An 18,474-nucleotide genomic window follows, 5' to 3' on the forward strand; every position below is an offset into this window, starting at 1 on the left:
AACTTAATTCAATTTATTCCTAAAAACTTATTTAGTACCAATAACATTTTTATCCTTGGGTCTAGGCACAATTTCCCAAGTGTTATTCTTCTCAATCTGATCTAACTCTTCTTCCATGGCCCTTATCTAGTTCTCATCTTTACAAGCTTCATCAACATCTTTAGGTTCAACTTTGGAAATTAAACACACCTCTTATGCAACTAACCTTCTTCGAGTAATCACACCTTTATTCTTCTCACCAATAATATGATTCTCAGAGTAATTTAATCTAACATGCCTTGGAGTCTTCTGATTGTTCTAATCAGTCTTAGGATTTAGAGGATCTTCATCGACAACAACAACATCTAGGTTAACAGTCTCTGTCTCTACCAGATCATTCTCCTTAGGTCCTTTAGGTTGAATAGGAGCAAAAACAACATGATGACCTTCATCATAAGCTCTGATCTCCTTCCCAAGGTTCTCATCCACCTTTACACTTGCACTCTCTACAATCTTTCTCTATCTCTTGTTATAGCATCGGTAGGCTTTAGTCTTTGTGGAATATCCCAAAAAGATACCTTCATCACTTCTAGCATCAAACTTTCCAATATCCTCATCTCTCTTGATATAACATTTTCTACCAAAAAATTTGAAATATTTCACAGTAGGAACATGACCAAATCAAAGCTCATAAGGGGTCTTACCAGTATCACCTTTGATATGAACTCTGTTAAATGTGTAGATTGCAGTGCTGATGGCTTCTCTCTAGTATATCTTTAGAACATTTTCTTCAATCAACATAGTCCTTGCAACATCCAAAACAATGCGGTTCTTCCTTTCAACAACTCCATTCTATTGTGGGGTTCTAGGAGCAGAAAGTTGTCTTCTGATTCCATGCATCTCATAGAAAGAATTAAACTCACCGAAAAATAATTCTCCACCTCTATTAGATCTCAAACACTTTAGCTTCAATCTGGACTCAGTTTCAACTTTATCTTTGAATATCTTGAATTTCTCAAATGCTTATGATTTCTCCTTAAAAAAGACAACCCATATCATCCTGGAATAACCATGAATTAGCAACATAAAGTATCTATCACCCTGCACACTTATAACATTTGTAGGTCCACATAGGTCAGTATGCACAACATCCAACAATCCATCTGATGTATACTATTTGTTCTTGAAATAAATTCTTGTTTGCTTATCCAACAGACGTTCCTTACATATTGAATTAACAGGTTTAACAATTTTAGGCAGATCTCTAGCAACATGTGTAGAACTAATCTTGATCAGTGAATCAAAGTTCACATGATATGTTCTTCTATGCCATAACCAAATCTCATCTATCTTAGAAATCAAACAACTTTTCTCACTTGCATTCAAATGAAAAATGTTACCTTCAGTCTTAGTCTCAGATGCAATCTCCATACCGAAGGCATTCAAGGTTTTGCATTTACCATCCTTTAATTGAATATCATAACCCTTGTCAATCATCTGTCCAACACTCAAAAGATTACATTTCAAACCTTTAACATACAAGACATCATTAGTGTTATGCTTACCATCAAAATAAATAGAACCTCTCCCATAGATTACACAGGTTTTGTCATCTCCAAATCTAACTATTCCACCATCATAGTTTTCCATACTTACAAATTTGCTTTTATCACCGATCCTATGATGTGAACAACTGCTGTCAATCACCCATACACTCTTTTCTTCAACTTTTGTAGCCAAATATTTTTATTCAACAGAACAGCTAGTTGAATCAATATGCACATGTCCATCTTCCTTAATGGAAATAAACACAACTTCATCTCCTTCTGATTCTTCATCTATAACACCTTCATCTATAGAATAATAATAGTTCTTCTGGTTTCTTAACTTTTGGTTTGACTTATAAGGCTTATCATACTTCTCAGGCTTCTCATATCTGTCATTCCTATCATACTTATCAAACTTATCATTTATGTCATACTTAGTCATTCTCTTTGGACATTTAGAAGAAAAATGTCCCATCTTATTGCAAGTAAAACATTTCAAAGGCAACTTTCCATCATACTTATTGGCACCTTTAGGCAATCTCTGGACAATCAATGCTTCAAGCTCATCAAGCTCTCTTTCTTGATCTACAATCTCTCTTTTGTCTCTTTAATACTTGGATATCCTGCACTCATTAGGATCATATTTCTTCTTATCAGAAACAGATGTTGATGCTCTAAATGTTGTCTCTGAATTTCCATGTGATTCTCCAAATTCGCTCAGCTCAAATGCTGCAAGTTTTCTAGCTAACATATCTCTTGTTACTATAGTTACACTCTGGATCTCATTTATAACAACTACTTAATGCTTGTAAGAAGGAGCCAAAGATCTCAACACCTTAGCAAAAATCTTATCTTCCTCAATCTTTCCACTGGCACATCTGATACCAATGACAAGATCATTCACCTTAGCCATGTATGAATGTAGATTCTCATCATCTCCCATCTTCAATGTCTCATACTTTTATTTTAAGCTCTGCAACTTAGCAACTTTTACTTGACTATCACCTTCATACATGATATCAAGCTTCACCCAAATCTCATGTGCCGTCTGAAGTTCCATTACATTTGTCATTTTAGAATTAGTCAGGGCACTGAGTAATGCTTCCTTCACTCTAATGTTATATTCAACTTCCTTAAATTCATCAGGAGTGGATGGTCCACTCTAAGGAACAACATATACATTCTTAGTAATCTTCCAGTAATCTTCTCCAAGACATTTCAAGTGTACATCTATCTGGTTCTTCCACACAGTATAGTTGATTCAATCAAATCTCTGACTATCCTTCTTGTTCCATCATAGATCTCGCCAAATAATTAAGCTTCTACAAGAGGATCTAGCTCAGTACCAATTGTTAGTAGCAATCAAGAAGGAAGACTGAGAGGGGGGGGGTGAATTAGTCTTCACTGGAATACAAATAACCAAACACCAAAGCACAAACAAATAAACTGTAGGAACTTAAAGATAAGCAAATGAACAACACAACACACAACACCAAGATTTTTGACGTGGAAAAACCGGTCAAGGGAAAAACCATGGTGGGAACCTACCCACAATAATATGATACTCTGCAGTACTATGTGAAAATATTACAATGGGAAATGAACATGCATTCAGGCACATTGCCTAGGCTCACTGCCAAAGATATATGCCTGGAAGGCTACAACCATCAGGGAAGCTTCATTAAATTACAAGATGAATCGGACTACAATCTAGAAGAAATGAACTGCAATAGTAGCATCTACAAATGCTTAATGACAGTTTTGGTTAAGCACAATTGTGTGCTCTTCAACATAGAGATCACCACAACACTTCACCAAATGATATGTCTCTTGTTCACACAATTATCTCTCTTCGATAATGTAGACATAATACCAACACCTAAACTACATAATTATATAACCCATATATAAATCATCAACCTTGATAGCAAGGTCGACCAAACCCTCAACTCACAAATACAAAAATTACATTACACGATACAAGCATCAACCATCAGACCAATATTATGATTTACATTACATAGCATGGACCTAATTCAAATTCCCAAACAATCATATCCACCAGAAATCGCACCAAGATCAACTGCAACCCATTGCACCACCAGAAATACTGCATAACATACAAATCATCACCTGTTGATAGAAATCACCAAAACTTGCACAATGATCAATGCAGATTGCCAAAACAAATAAGACATGATTAGGAAAAACCAGTAAACATGTTAGAATCATCCGAAATAGTTGCACCAATTCCACCTTTCAAATCTTCATCGATCAATGTCTCAAAGATCAAGAACACAACCAATAACCAAATGTCATGAAAAAAGACAACTTGCGGGTCGCCAAATCACAAACCATCTAAAATAAAGATACATAGGATCATCTCGAACAATATCCCAAAATATCAGCATGCGAACTGATCATTCCAAAATATACCAGAGGAAATACCGACAAGAACACCAACAGGAGGACCAGGAACCAGTAACCAAAGAATAGCAAACCGGATCAGAAAATCTTTCCAAAATCACCAGAATAACTCACAGGAATATGTTGACATCAATGACAACAACATATCCAAATCCAACAACCAAATCCAACAGACTACAACAATCTCCCACCAATCTCAACAACTCAAAAATCTCCCCCTTTGGCATTGATTGCAACATATGAATGTAAAAAAGAGTCAATGCAAAGAAAGAAGATATCACCAACAAACTCCCCCTAAGAACAAGAAAGATAATGAAATTTTTCAAATGATCTCTCCCCCTTTGAAAACAATGCCAAAGCTCTCTAAAAATAGAAAATCAAACACATTCTCCCCCTTGAATATGACACATATTTCTCTCCCAAAATGCAGAAACATGAATCTGTCACAACCAAATCAATAGACTACTCCAGCAAAGGAGCAACACCAACACATCAATTCAAATAAGAAGAATAAGGCTCTGAACTCCACCGGATCGATGCAACTCAATGCATCTAATTCTCATGAGGAGGGGTGGTTACCACTAGCTTATCTCTTAAGAAGGAAAATGTATCTACAGGCAAACGCTTAGTAAAAATATTAACAATTTGTTCCTTTATAGATACATATTCTAGCTTCACCTTCTTTTCACTGACTTACTCCTTCAAGTAATTTTATTTGATTGATATATGCTTAGTCTTTGAATTTTGTACTAGATTCTTTGACATGTTTATAGCACCAGAATTATCACAGTATATAACAATAGGCTCATTATAAATAATTCTGATCTTTCAAGATTTTCTTCATCTAAACTATTTGAGTGCAATTACTAGCAGGAGTAATGTACTCAACTTTAGTAGTAGATAAAGATACTGAGTCTTGTTTCTTTCTATCCCATGAAACCAACTTCTTACCTAAAAAGAATGCTCCTCCAGTAGTACTCTTCTGGTCATCTACATCACCTGCACAATCTTCATCAGCGTAAGCACACAACATGAAATCATCTTTCCTAGGATACCATAAATTGTACTCCACAATTCCCTTAAGATATCTAAATATTCTTTTAACATCAGTGACATGACTTTCCTTTGGAACAACTTGATATCTAGAAGCCATAAATATAGAATTCATAATGTCAGGCCTAGTCTGAGTAAGATATAATAATCCATCAACCATAGATCTATACAAACTCTGATTAGCTCTAGGAGATTCATCATTTTTAGACAATTTACAACTAGTCACCATAGAAGTTCCAACCGGTTTAGAATCATCTACTCCAAAATTCTTGAACAATTCTCTTACATACTTAGTTTGAGATATAAATATACCTTTCTCTATCTGTGCAATCTGCAAACCTAAGAAAAAATTCATCTCACCAATCATAGACATTTCAAATTCCTTTTGCATATCATCAGAAAATTCATACTCATATCATCATCACCACAAAAAATAATGACATCAAAAAATACTTCAATAATCAAAATCAATTTCTTCATAATCAAGTTCTTCTTGCTATGAATACCCTTTGCAGACCAGTCTACCTTTGTTTCTAACTACTTCACTGACTTCTTTCAATTTGTTCCTAAAAACCCATTTAGTACCAATAACATTTTTATCCTTGGGTCTAGGCACAAGTTCCCAAGTGTTATTCTTCTCAATCTGATCTAACTCTTCTTCCATAGCCCTTATCCAGTTCTCATCTTTACAAGCTTCAATAACATCTTTAGGTTCAACTTTGGAAATTAAACACACCTCTTATGCAACTAACCTTCTTCTAGTCATCACACCTTTATTATTATCACCAATAACCTGATTCTCAGAGTGATTTAATGTAACATGCCTTAGAGTCTTCTGATTATTCTGATCAGTCATAGGATTCAAAGGATCTTCATCGGTAGCAACAACATCTAGGTTAATAGTCTCTTTCTCTACCAGACCATTCTACTTAGGTCCTCTAGGTTGAACAGGAGCTAAAACAACATGATGACCTTCATCATAAGCTCTGATCTCCTTCCCAAGGTTCTCATCCACCTTTACACTTTCATTCTCAACAATCTTTCTTAGTCTCTTGTTATAGCACTGGTAGGCTTTACTCTATGTGGAATATCCCAAAAAGATACCTTCATCACTTCTAGCATCAAAATTTCCAATATCCTCATCTCTCTTGATATAACATTTGCTACCAAAAAATTGGAAATATTTCACAGTAGGAACATGACCAAACCAAAGCTCGTAAGTGCGTGTGTGAAAAAGTGAATAAGAATTTGTATCTGCAGGACACAACACTTCAATTAAGTCATTACATGTATGGTTAGATAGATATAAGCATGAATAAGAAAACCATAACAAATCGACCAATTGCCTTTTAAAAGATGCGAGTATAAGATTGCTCTCAGATTTTTATAAGCAATACCAGTGACTAGACTACACCAAGACGAAGGATTTAATCTATATGAGCATGATATTAAGCTAAAATGGATGCAAGATGGATGAATAATTCAAGCAAGAATGAATTCAAGCAATATGGATTCAAGCAATAATGAGTAAAACTAAATATGGATGCAAATAATCTAAAAAAAAGCACAATATATTCAATGACTTAAGAGCAAAAATCAGCGTAATAATAATCTCCAAGCGTGTTCTTAAAAATCTCTGGGGTAAATTGGATGAGAGCTGAAGGCTGAATTTATAGAGAATTACAAGAGAGGTCAAGAAAAATCTCAATTTAGGATTAATTAAAATAATTGAGAAATCAGGTTCAGTTAACCTTGAGATAGATTCCAATTATAGTTTAATTGAAATGCATTCAAATAAGAAGTTCAAGTTGCATTGGAAATAAGATTTAATTAATTTCATGCATTTGTGATAAAAATAGATAATTCTTTGATTTATTCAAGAAAAGAGTCTTTTCAATGCAACTAAACTTATTTTTCTCAAAAGTTTTGAGTTCCAATTTTAGAGAATAATTGAATTTAATTGCTTTTTTGATTTCAAGTTCTGAATTTAGAAAAAGAAATAATATCTCAAGTTTGATTTCTCTCTCAATTCAATTCTTTTATTTTATTTTCAATTCAACTCTTGCTTTGTAATTAATTCCTCTTTTGTAATAAATTAATTTCGTTTTTTTTTTGCATGATTAAATGGCAAATTTATTAATTAATTAAATATGCAAAGATATTTAATAAATTAAATAGGATAATTGATCAAAATGATTTTCTTAGAATGATTCAATTAATTAAATAAATATTTAATTAATATTGAGTAATTGACTTGCCATGTGATATTTGATGATTGAAGAATTAATAATATGCTCAAGATTGATTTAATTGCCTTTGGTTAGGACCTTGGTGATGTTGTCGAGATTAGGGGCCCATGGTTTAGATGAACAATTTTAGGGTATTAAATTTGCCCCTCTTTGAATTAATGTGCGAGCAGCGCGTTGGTTCAAAGAATATGTGATGTCTAGTAGATGCCAGTTCTGAACTTGATTGATCACGAACTAGATAAAGAGCAAGGTGTTTAGCTTGATTTGAAGCGATGAAGCTGAACGTAGTCTGATTAAAGCGAAACCGATCCCGAACTTGATTGAATTAGGAACGATAGAGAAAAAAGATACCAAACTTGAACTTGATTGATCAAGAAGCGGATCTTACTGATCTAGTACTTGATTGAACTAGACTCAACGAGCGAAGATAAAATTGATCTTGAACTTGATGGATCAAGATATGATGAGTGAAGATAAATTGTCCAGCTTGATTTGATGCAATGAAACTAAACACCTTCTTAGATTGATCATTTGACCGAAGATACTCTTTAAACTTTTGATTGAGTTTAAATGAATAATCAGCTTGATGAAAAGTGATGAAACTGGATAACGTTAAGAGATTAATTCAGATGAAGGTAAATATCAGCTTGATTTGAAGCGATGAAACTGATATGCCTCTAGCAATTGATTCGATTCAGATGATCAAGAGATCTCAACTTGATGTGAAGCGATAAAGGTGAGATACCCCTTAACAATAAGAATTTGATTGATTTTCTTTAGTTGAAAAGATTTTTTCTTGACTTTTGATGATGATTTGAAAACTTTCTCGACTTTGAAGATGTGAGGTCATAAGGTCATGAGTATGCCCCCTTGGGAGCGAAATCAAAAGATAGCGAGGGTACATGATTATAAGAAAATTTCAACGATGATAAGTTATTTGAGAACAAATGATTCAGAGGAATATTTGAATATTTGGCGTTAATTGATAGGAAATTGAGCGCAAAGTTGATTTGTATAATATAAATTGAATTGAGATTCGACGTTGATTCATGAGAAATTGAGCACAATTAGAAGAAGGAATGAGCATTTGATGAAAAGCGCTAAGTGGTCCAAATTTTGTGAAATTGACTAGCAAAATGATCTCAAATTTTGCTTTCGATCCTGAAAATGGAATCAGAATAGGCAAATTAGCTAAGGGTACAATTTTCATGTCCATCGGAGCAAGTTGAAAAATTAGGGTTTTGGCTATATATGGGGTAAAAGTGTCATTTTCAATTCATTTTAACCTCCATGTTTGAAAATTCAAAAAGCCTTCTGTGAAGAAAAATGGTGGTTCCCACTCGTGAGCATCGATTAGAGTGACAAAGACGACATAATCAACCATGATACTATGAGCTAGAGGTAATTGATCAATCTTAAGCCTTTTATTCATTTCAATTTTGAATTTTTTTGTTGATTTTTCAAGTTTTTGGCACGTTGAAAGTCGGGTTTTCTCATTTTGTCGTGCAAGACAGGATCCTATCTTGTATGACAAACTGTTAAAGTTTGTTTTGTCTTTTAGAGTCATTATTTTTGTCATGCGAGGCCCACCCTTGTATCGTACGACAACCTTCATAAGAGACTATTTTGTCATCGTAAGTCCATTCCTATATCGTATCAGAGTCTTTTGTCATACGGGGCCTATTCTCGACTCGTACGAGTTTCTGCCTTTCTGTGTTTTATCGTTTGGAAAACAGTGAGCATTTTTGAAGGTTCAAACTTGAAATTTTGATTTGGCAATTAACATAGTTGAATTTGTGTAATGTTTTACTTCTCTTGTAGGCTTATTTGGAATGTTTTCTGATGCTTCGTTGTTTGATTTTTGCAGGTTCGTTTGCCTCATGTTCTTTTCAGATGCATTTATCCACCCACTATGACATTAGTTTGATAGTTGTCAGATGTTGAGCAGACACATATTGATTTGTGTGATTTCACCCATCTTCTTGGTTTACCAGATGTCCTTGTGAATCATGAAATGCTCACAGCGTTAGTTGAGAGATTTTATTCTAAGCATAACACCTTCCATTTGCCAGTTGGGGAGATGCCCATCACTCCCAAGGATGTTTATAGGATTCTCTGTATCCCTTTTGTTGGGGGTATGGAAGATTATGATGCAACACAACTTCCTAGATTATAGGCTGTCAGATGTGTATTCAGGGATGCAAATATCTTGACACATTCTATCAGTTGGGACGTTATGATGAGCAGGTACAATGAGGATTTTCCTCTGGCTTGTGTTATAGCAGGGTTTATTGGCTGTTTTCTTATGCCGGATAGAGGACAGTAGGGATTCCTTTGTGGATGGGGCAGGATGCTGGAGAGGCTTGTTGAGACCCCTCAAAGACTAGGTTGGGGTTTTTGTATATTGGCCCACATGTATCGCGAGATGCATGAGAGTGTTTATCGGGAGGGGAAGAACATGGTTGCAGGAGTCTTGATTTTACAGGTATGGGCCTGGGAGCATCTCCTAGTTTGTAGGCTGATTGTAGATGATGGTAGGGATCCTGGTCAGCCGATTGTATATAGATATTCTAGATATGTCACTCAGCCCCATCTAGGCAAGACTGATTTTTGGCAATGACAGTTAGATGACTTGATAGCTGTGGTATGGAGACCTTACAGGGGCCTAGAGCCATGGGATGACTGGAGGATCGTATGCAGAGATCTGTTTGTTACATGCCCACTCATTGGCAGATTGCAGACTATGGTGGAGTGATTCGTGGTATCTCGAGTGATGAGGCAGTATGGTAGGCCTCAGGGGATCTCATAGGAGTTCACAGTGTACGCGAGACATGCTGATGAGGAGAGGTGGGGATGGGCACTGAGGTTAGCTTATGCCTTGGGTATGCAAGAGTTGACTGGATTGTAGCGACTCTGGTGGGACTACATGGGTGATGTTGCAGATGTAGGGGTATTGCCCCATTTCAGGGATTGGTTCCAGCAGCATCCATTCCCTAGATTTACTGATTCGAAAGAGTAGGCACCTCGTATTGAGGAGATTGAGGATGATGCCCCTACACAAGGACAGGGATAGAGAGCCAAGGCTCTGAGGAAGGTAGGTGGTGATCCTAGTGCTAGTAGTAGTAGGGTTCCAACTGGGGTTGGACAACAGAGGGGAGAGGGTGGATCCCTTGGTGCAGTGAGTGTGAGACTGAGTGGAGCGAGGGTACCGGAGGGTGGGTCGAGGTGAGGAGGAGAGAGTAGCACTGAGACAGATTCGATAGAGATGGGAGGGGTAGGGTGGAGCTGGAGCTGGAGATGGGGGTGGAGAGCCTGCGAGAGAGAAGGGGGCCGATGCAGCACAATCGATGAGGGTACGTCTAGCTTAGCTGTAGTCACAGTTGACAGTGGCACAAACTTAGCTGGCGGAGTGAGACCGACAACTAGCAAAGCTTAGGGTGAAGCGAGATCATCAGCTAGTGGATCTCAGAGTAGAGCGTGATCATTAGGTCACGACAATGAGAGAAAAGCGAGACACTCTTCAGTAGGAGGTTTTGCACAAAACTAGTTGGGCAGCTTATTACGTTGCAATGTACAGCGTAGCTATTCTTGTAGCACAATAGGTTGTACCCTACTTGAAATATATGGCGCGATCAGAGGGAGCTCGAGCACCTAGGCAGGTTCCCGGTTAGCAGGCTCCTCCTCCTCCATCTGGAGATGAGGGAGAGGTTGAGAGCTAGATATTCTTTTTGTAGCTCTAATATTTTTTTGTAGACACACCCATTTTTTTGTAGCCTATACGATTCTTGCTCCGATGGGAGTTTGTATATGTCAGTTGACATCATTTTGTACTATGAGACTTTATACGATATATATATATATATATATATATATATATATATATATATATACGAGATCTGATTTGACTTCATTGTACATGTGTTGATTCGATTATGAGATGCTTTCTATATGCTTTATTCTATATGTATGCATATATATATTTTTTAGTATGGATGTATGTAATGTGAATGAATATGGATGTTTATATTTGTTTCTTTTCACATGCAAATAGATGAATGAGAATGAGTAATGAGTGATGCAAATTTTTATTTTTCTATGCAATAAGATGAATGCAAATGAGTACTATGAAATGTATGAATCTATATAAGATGTTTATGTATGCAACTAACATCTCAAATTTCAAAATCCTCGTAAGGCAAGAATTTTGGTTCCAATGGTGGGAGCGGCCAAAATGATAGAGCTGGTCCTATGGGGGAGAAGGACAAGCCTCCGGAAATTCTGAAGGCGGATGAGACTCCGCAGGCTGTTGGTACTCTGCCAAAGAAGAAAGTGGTCTCCAAAATCACAGGGGGGGGGTCCAGTGTGGGGTCCAGCCCACGTGAAGAGGTCTTGGAGAATGGACTCGAATCTAGAAAATGGTCATCCCTTTTTGGAACAAGACCAATAGGAAAAACCTCATTACCTCCTGTCAAGAACATATCTGACCCTACCGGTGGTAAGTTTTTTATCTCTATCCTCGATTCGGTCTTGGATTTTAATATTAGTAGCATGGCAAATTCCCTAGTAGGCAAGTTTATGGGTTCATGCCCAAACATCGAAGTGGTAAAGGCCTATGTTAAAAGGAAATGGGCTTTGAAAGGTAATGTCAAAATTTCAGCCTTGCCCAAAGGCCTTCTTACCTTTTCTTTCTCATGTGAAGAAGATAAAACAAGGATCCTTTGTGGTAGTCCTTGGATGGTTGGAAAGATAGCATTGGTCCTCTGGAAATGGCATCTGAATCTTAACATGAATGATTCCCTTCTGGCGTAGGTCCCAGATTGGGTAAAATTACTAGGTTTGCCTCTTGATTATTGGGAAGAAAGCATTTTCACAAGAATAGCAAGCTCCTTTGTCAAGATTCTCTCAATAGACCCAGTCACAGCCTCAAAAAAGAGGCTTAGTCATGCTAGATTTTGTGTAGGGATAGCTCATGATGCAGACATGCCAGAAGATATAGATACTGTGTCAAAACTGGGAACGTGGAAGCAAATGATAGAATATGAATCTATCCCTTTTGCTTGTTTCCACTATAAGAAAGCAGGTCATTGGGCTAAATCTTGTCCTCTCAAGCCTAAAGGGGAGCTCAAGCAAGCCAAACCCTTGGTTGAAAGTAAAAAGGCTCCTGAAAAAAAGGTATGGCAAGTCAAAAACTCAGAATCTAAGGAAACTGACTTTATTGACAATAACTGCTTTGGACCCTTGGGGGAAAACAAGGAAGGGGTACCCTCAACTCTTATCTCTAACCTCCCCATCCAGGAAGTCTTGAGGAAGGAGTTAATGAAAGTGAACAACCCCTTGGAAGGGCAAATCCGAATAAAGAAATCCAAAGGACATCCAAGATCCTCAAAAGAAATAGCTGAGATGGTAATTGTTGATACTATGGCTAGCAAGGAGGTGCCCAAAGGAGAGGAACAACCTGAGGAAGGGGAGATCACTGGCTCTCAAGAAGAAAAGACTGACTCCTCCCTGCTTCAGACCAGCTCTGAAAAGCAAGAAGCCCATAAATGTGCTATACTGGGAATGAATCTCTTAGATTCAGATCAAATTTCTAAAACAGTTAATAGTACTTCATAGGACTCTAGATTTCCTAAATGGGGTGATGAAGAAGAAATTTCTTGAATTCTCAGTAACCCTGAAGCTGATTCTCAGAAAGAAGCTGACTGGAAAATACCAAAATACAGGAATAAGAAAGGATCCACCTGTTGGCATTACAGTAAGAAAGATTGTTGATATTCAATAAGGATATTGAGAAGGTTGTTGAAGATTATTGATATAACTGAAGAAGGATGATAACTATCTTTATAACATTATTTTGTCATTGATGTCAAGAAATTGATTATCTGATTCAGTATGATGTTACCATATTTTGAGAAGATTGATTAGAAGAGAATTAAGATGTCAGTAAAAGACACAGAAAGAATGTGATGAATAAAGGGAGGAATAAGGTATTCAATGGGCAACTATTACCGAGTTAGACAATGATGAGATCATGATGTTTAGATTGTTTTGATATCCTACATATGTTGTTGATTGTAAGGTTAATACTATACTATGCAACTGAGCAAGGAACTCAGTCGGTAAACCCTAAGGAACCTAGTCGGTAAACCCTAAGGAACCTAGTCGGTAAACCCTAAGGTTATCGATATTGGTTAATGAAGGCGAAATGTCTACCAAGTAAACTTTAGTATTTACCGAGTTACAACCGAGTTATGATAGTGCACATGGGATGGATAAAAATATTATTTAATGAAGGACAATGATTAGCTGGAAATGTATAAATGATTGGTATGTCGTGTATGAAGTTTGTTAAGGATCTATGGCAAAGGAAAATTGGCAGAAAGATCTACAACGCAGATTGAACCGTAATAACCTTATGCAAGTTCCAAAATGGGAATGCAAGTGCCGAGGTAAGGTAAAACATTTTCAGATCGAAAGGATACATTGAACCTAGTCAAGTTTGAAGATCTGATGGCTAAGATTGATCATGGGAAATGTGATCAAGAAGATTTAGCGGTTAGCAATTGTTGATAAATAAGGAATTGTTGATAAATAATGTATGCGGGCAAGTGTATGCATAGGGATGCTACATAGTGATTACCGAGTACAGAAGCTTGAAGACCTGTTTGAATAACAGAGTAGAGAGCCCAGCAGAGGGACAAGATAAGTCCTATGACTAGATTGTTTTGAGCAAATAAGAATCAACTTTAGCATTTTAGATGTGAAGTTGCAGATAGATTTTATTGCTATTATTTTGTAAGTGACAAAAAATCTCTTAACTGAGTGGACTTAATAGTCTTATATGTAAACCCTCTAGCAAGGTAACATTCTAAGTGAGTGTTTGAAATCCTTTAACAAGGTCACTTCTAACAAAGTGAAGATCCTAACAGATCTGAGGGAAATCCCTTAACTGGGTCACATCTAGCAATGTGTTTGTAATCTTTAACATGATTTGCTTTTAACTGGGCATACTCTAGAAGAGTATATTTCTTAGTGGATCCGAAATCCCACAGTGGTTTTTTCCTATTTGGGTTTCCATGTTAAATTTGGTGTTATGAGTGTTGTTATGATTATGTGTTCTTAAGTTTGCATGTTTAACAGTTTTTGGTTAAGTTGCTGAAGTATAAGTTACCAAGGTTGAATCTGTTGATTTTATGGAAGTTTAAGTTTGTATGATTCACCTCCCCCCCTTCATCTTGTTAGTTATTGGCATCTATACTTTACATTAAGTATCAATACTAACAATTGGTATTAGAGCTAAGGACTCCAAAAGAAAAAGTTTAAAGGCACTTGAGGCAAAGATCTGAAGATGTGTAAAAGGGATGCACCGAAGCTGAACAAGTCAAGTTTCTCCACATGGCAGAAAAAGATGAAGCTACATTTATGAGGAATTGGAGAATATGCAACATATTATCTGGAGAATGATTACATTGCATCAAGCACCAACCCTATGACCTTGGAAGAGATTAAAGTAAAGCAAAAACATATTCAAGCTATGATTGAAATAACATCAGCATTGACCAACTCAGAGTTTAATGATCTAGAAGGCTATAATGATGCAAAAGCAATGTGGACTAAGCTCACATCTGTGTATAGAGGTGATGAACATGTTCAAAGAGCAAAAGTAGATAGTCTAAGAGGACAACTTGAATCCATGAGGATGAATGAAGGTGAGAACATAACCCAATACAGTACAAGACTAAAGGAGATTTTCAATCAAATTAAAGGAGCGGGTGGAACTATTGAAGAAAAGGATATAACAAGTAAGTTGTTGAGAACCCTTCTACCAGCTTATGCTATTCGAGTCTCTGCAATCAATGAATTGAGGTCTGTACCTAACATGCTAGTTTCTTTAGATGCTACTATTGGCAAGCTACATGCATTTGAGTTAAGTAATTTTGATAATAGTGGGTCTTCGGTAAATAAAGTAGAATCTGCATTTAGTTCTTTTCATATTGGTGAATCTGACGATTACAATGATAGAATGAGTAAGTACATTGAATGAGATCACAGTGGATCAAGTGAAAGATTTCACATGAGCATGGAAAAAGTGCACAGACTGTATGAGGAAATCAAGAAGCAAGAAGAGTTTGAAGCATTATTAGCCAGAAGGTTACCGAGAGGAAAAGGTAAGTATAAAGGAAAGCTACCTTTAAAATGTTTCAATTGTGATAAAATAGGACATATGGCTTGTAACTGCCCTGACAAAGAATCTAGTGAAAAGAGAGAATACCGAGATAATAGGTAGAAAGATAACCTATACAGAGGACACTGAGATTTCAGAAGGAGAGATAAAAAGACATGTCTAGTAGCAGATGAGGAATCCAATGACGACAAATCTGATGAAATTGATACTAAGGAAGTTGTTTATGTGGCTATTGAAGATGGATCTGATGAGGAAAAGTATGAAGAAAAAGCCCTAATATCTCACATAAATAATAATGATTCTTGGATCATAGACAGTGGATGCTCACATCGTATGACAGGTGATAAACACAAGTTTGTTAAATTAGAAGACTATGATGGAGGCTATGTAAGATTTGGTAATGATGCACCATATCCAGTGAAAGGTAAAGGATCTATAACACTTCTTGACAATGCTAAATGTGATGATGTATACTGGGTTAAAGGATTGAAATATAATTTGTTGAGTGTAGCACAACTAAACAATATAGGATACCGAATAGAATTTCAGAAAGGAATTGCCAAAGTTCATGACAAGCATGGAAAGTTAGCTACTACTGGGACACAAACAAAAGGTAATACATTTCATCTTGACTCAACTCAGAACAAGTGTCTTTATGCAAAGATAGATGATACCTGGTTATGACATAAAAGGTTTTGTCATGTAAATTTTGATAATCTGATCAAAATAAGTAAGAAGCACCGAGTAAGAGGTCTACCAAGTCTTGAAAAACCTAAGAATGCTATGTGCCGAGGATGCCAAATGGGTAAGATGACAAGATCAAGCTTTACAAGTAAGTCCTACACTTCTAAAGGAATTTTAGATCTAGTACACACTGATCTTTGTGGTCCTATGAAAGTTCAAAGTTATTATGGTGATAAATGTTTCATATTATTTGTGGATGATTACTCAAGGATGATGTTAGTTATGTTTTTAAAAGAAAAATCAGAAGCTTTTCAAATGTTCAAATGGTACAAGGCAAGAGTTGAAAATGAAACAGGAAGACAACTGAAATGTCTTAGATCTGATAGAGGAGGAGAATTCACTTCTTATGAATTTAACTTATACTGCAATGATCATGGTATAAAGAGACAAGTATCTACACCGAGAACACCTCAGCAAAATGGGATAGCTGAGAGAAGAAACAAATCAATTGTGGATTGTGCAAGAACCTTGATGATAGAAAAAAGGGTACCTCAAACACTTTGGAGAGAAGCAATCAGCACTGTAGTTTACACCCTGAACCGAGTTCAACTGAAGAAAGGAACTATGAAGACACCATATGAGATTTGGTATGACAAGAAACCTAATGTAAGTTACTTTAAAATCTTTGGAAGTAGATGTTATGTTCACAAAGATGACATAAATGAAAAGTCTAATCATAAAAGTGAAGAAGGAACATTTCTTGGTTATTCTTCTAGAAGTAAAGCATTTAAATGTCTGATCAAATCATCTAACAAAATAGTGGAAAGTGCAAATGTGAAAATTGATGAATTTGCAGAAAGAAATGATGAAGGAAATTCCAAAGAACCAGAAGATTATGAAGAATTTGTTTATGTTCAACCGAGAAGTACTACTGAGAAAGCTGTTGAAGAAAATGAAGATAATGTCCAGCTACCAAGTGATGAAGAAGATCATACAAAACCTACCGAGCATATATTAGCCAAATATGTCAGAAGAAATCATGCATCAAGTCAGATTATAGGAGATAAAGATAATTCAGTGATGACAAGAAACAAATTGGGACAGAACACATGTCTAATTTCTGAATTTGAACTGAGAATAGTGAAAGAAGCATTTAACAGTGAAGATTGGGTAAATGCTATGACAGAAGAGATTGATCAAATCAAGAAGAATGACACATGGACACTAATCCCAAGACCAAAGGACAAAAATGTAATCGGTACCAAGTGGATTTTTAGAAACAAGCTAAATGAAAAAGGTGAGGTCATTTGCAACAAAGCAAGACTAGTTAGCAAAGGTTATGCTCAAGAAGAAGGAATAGATTATGGTGAAACTTTTGTACCTGTGGCTAGACTTGAGGGAGTAAGAACATTGTTGGCATATGCTGCTTTCAAAAATTTTAAGGTATATCAAATGGATGTTAAATCTGCATTTTTGAATGGTATACTAGAAGAAGAAGTTTTCATTGAACAACCTGAAGGATTTGTTGAAGACAAGAGTAAAGATCAGGTATGCAAACTGAACAAAGCTTTAAATGGTCTGAAACAAGCACCTAGAGCATCGTATGAAAGATTGCACTCTTATTTAATCAAGATTGGTTTTATAAGGACAAGTGAAAACAACAATATGTACATGAAGAAAGATGAGGACAATGGAATATTGATCTCAGCCATATTTGTTGATGACATTATATTTTGTGGTAATGACTCCTTATGCAAGAACTTTGGAAATGAAATGTGCAAAGAATTTGAGATGTCACTAATCGGTGAGATAAAGTATTTTATAGGTTTACAGATATTGCAAATGAAAGATGAGATTTTCATTACTCAATCCAAGTACATAAAGGAAATCTTGAAGAAATTTGGAATGGAGGATTCTAAACCAGTAAGTACTCCTATGACTACTAACTGTAAATTATCAAAGAATGATGAATCTGCATCTGTTGATGAGACACTTTACCGATCTATGATTAGAAAATTGCAATATGTTGTGCATAGTAGACTAGATATAGCACATGCAGTAGGTATTGTAGAAAGATTCTCTACAGATCCTAAGGAAACTCATATGACAACAATCAAGAGAATTTTCAGATACTTGAGAGGCACTGAAGATTATGGATATGGAAAGAGAAATAATTTTGATTTAAAAGTTTATACTAATGCTGATTGGGCAAGCAACATAGATGACAGGAAAAGCACAAGTGGTGGAGCTTTCTTTTTGGGAGAAAGACTAGTAAGTTGGCTTAGTAAGAAACAAGGATGTATTTCTCAATCTACGACAGAAGCTTAATATGTTGCTGCAACATTGAATTGTA

Source organism: Cryptomeria japonica, chromosome 4, assembly GCF_030272615.1.
Source record: "Cryptomeria japonica chromosome 4, Sugi_1.0, whole genome shotgun sequence".
NCBI lineage: Eukaryota > Viridiplantae > Streptophyta > Pinopsida > Cupressales > Cupressaceae > Cryptomeria > Cryptomeria japonica.